The sequence below is a fragment of the Medicago sativa genome, chromosome 2 (assembly GCF_051527215.1).
Source record: "Medicago sativa cultivar Bolivia chromosome 2, Bolivia_mono, whole genome shotgun sequence".
NCBI classification, from domain to species: domain Eukaryota; kingdom Viridiplantae; phylum Streptophyta; class Magnoliopsida; order Fabales; family Fabaceae; genus Medicago; species Medicago sativa.
Window position 1 is genome coordinate 2,856,751 of NC_140750.1, and position 1,999 is coordinate 2,858,749.

The 1,999-nt window shown below is 34.1% G+C and overlaps 1 long non-coding RNA gene across 1 annotated transcript; it reads right to left on the minus strand.

Annotated features, from left to right (window-relative positions):
• Positions 1-324: 324 nt before the first annotated feature.
• On the minus strand, positions 325-1,754 carry LOC146943614 (uncharacterized). Its single transcript, XR_015025639.1, has 3 exons — positions 1,329-1,754; positions 846-918; positions 325-754 (listed from the first exon to the last, which is right to left on the minus strand). It is a non-coding gene; the product is annotated as an uncharacterized LOC146943614 (long non-coding RNA).
• Between the last annotated feature and the right edge of the window lie 245 nt (positions 1,755-1,999).

Genomic DNA, 1,999 nt, shown 5'->3' on the forward strand with positions numbered 1-1,999 from the left:
ATATAAGATTCTAAAGTAAGCGTTATATAGGGTTGAAGGCGAGATCTTAACAGATTGTTAACAATGCTTCAGTGGTAGGTAAAGCGTTCTGCAGTTGTGCGCTGGGTCAGGGGTTCAACTCCCCCCAGGTGTTCTTTTTTTTTTCTTTCCCCCCAGGTGTTATTTATTTTTTTTTTATTTTTTTTATTTTCATTTACGGTACCTCTTTTTCCATGGGGACAATATATTTAACTTTATCATTCCATTACTTTTTTTCCCAAACTAATCCATTTTGCTTAATGAAAAAGAAAATCCCTTGCTTAATCTATGAATTATGTTTAGCTTTGTAACGAAAAAAAATCTATAAATTATCCGTCACAACAACCACAATTAGAAGTTAAAAACTCATAAATTGCAATTGGAAAAGACTAAAGAGTAGAGATATGAAAGAAGAAAAAAATTTCCTTTTTTTTTATTAGGGGCCCGATTTATAAGATTAAAACTGGGCCTACGAATTGTTTAAGACGGCCCTCTGCCTCCATGTCAAGAAAGTCATATCTTTCAACGTCTTCTACATCAGCCAAGCAATTAATGGTAATAGGTTCCACATCTATGACAGGTGGTTCATTGTCATCACTAAATCCATCAACATCCGGATCGAATTTACATCTTCATCTCCAATATTAACTTCGCTGGAATCATCGAATCCCTCAAAATCACCAACACTGCTTGAATCATTGTCAGATATGGGGTCATTCATACTACCTTCACTCTCCTATTACAGATGGAAGATTTACTATTACCAATTATACATGTTTAATCCTTAAATCACATCAAACCATAAGCGAATTTATATAACTACTTACCAATTCCTCACCCATGACTCTGGCATAGGGAAGACATCTTTCTGGTCGGGAAACATAGTCCATTCCGTCACACCTATACAACAAACATTTTTATTAGTATTTCATGACTTAAATAATTTATCTTTGATCTGGGTGCCATTAGCAGCTACAACATGAGTTTTCGAGACCAAAAACAACACAAGACAACTCTCATCATTGATTTTAAATTGTAACGCGCTAACGTATTTGTACAAATTTCAAATCAACATGGATTGATTTTTTCTTAATTAGATCTAGTAACAATCAAACGCAACAACACATCTAACCCAATAAAAATTATCAAATTACGGAATCGGATGCACAAAAAATACTTGGAAAATTTGGATCCTCTTATTTGTACAACTTCAAATCGACAGTGATTGATTTTTTCCAGTAAAAATTATCAACGAAAACAGATCTAACCAAGTTCCTAAAAATGATTAAAAATAATGGGAAAATGCTTACCACTTTTAACTTCTTGCTTCTTGTGTTTGCGGTCGCTCTCTGATGTAAATCGGAAAAATTCGAATTTAATCTGGGGTTTTGAACTTGCATGAAGAAATCAGGGTTGATGAAGAAAGCAATTTTGATAATGATTTAAGTTTTTATATTGAATGACGAATCATGATTTTAGAAACTTGTGGGAGAAGAAGTGTAAATGTTAACAATGGGACAAATGTATAATTCATGAAAGTATTACTTAATTATTATTATTATCCGTGTAACCTGCTATTACACGGTTTTTTTTCCTCATCCACCGGTGGATGATATGCTCCCTTATCCACGCTAGCCGGAGCCTCATCTTAAAACAAATAGTTGATGTTAGCTCGTATATGTGGTTTTTAAGATAAGATGTTGATTTCAGTGAAAGCCTTCATAAACATCTTACTCAAAATACCACATCAACAAAACAAAAGCTTAAATATGCAAACCGTCCCTGTAATTTGGGCGTGTTTTGATTTTCATCCTTGTAAAAAAAATATTTAAAAACATCCCTGTAATTTTTTTTTTGTTTTAAAAGGTCCCTGGCCCCACTATTCAGGTGAAGTGGCATGGTTTTGGCCACGTGGCAGTTGCTGACTGTGCAACTTTTGCCACGTGGCGATGAGGTGGCATGCTACATAATTAATTTTTGT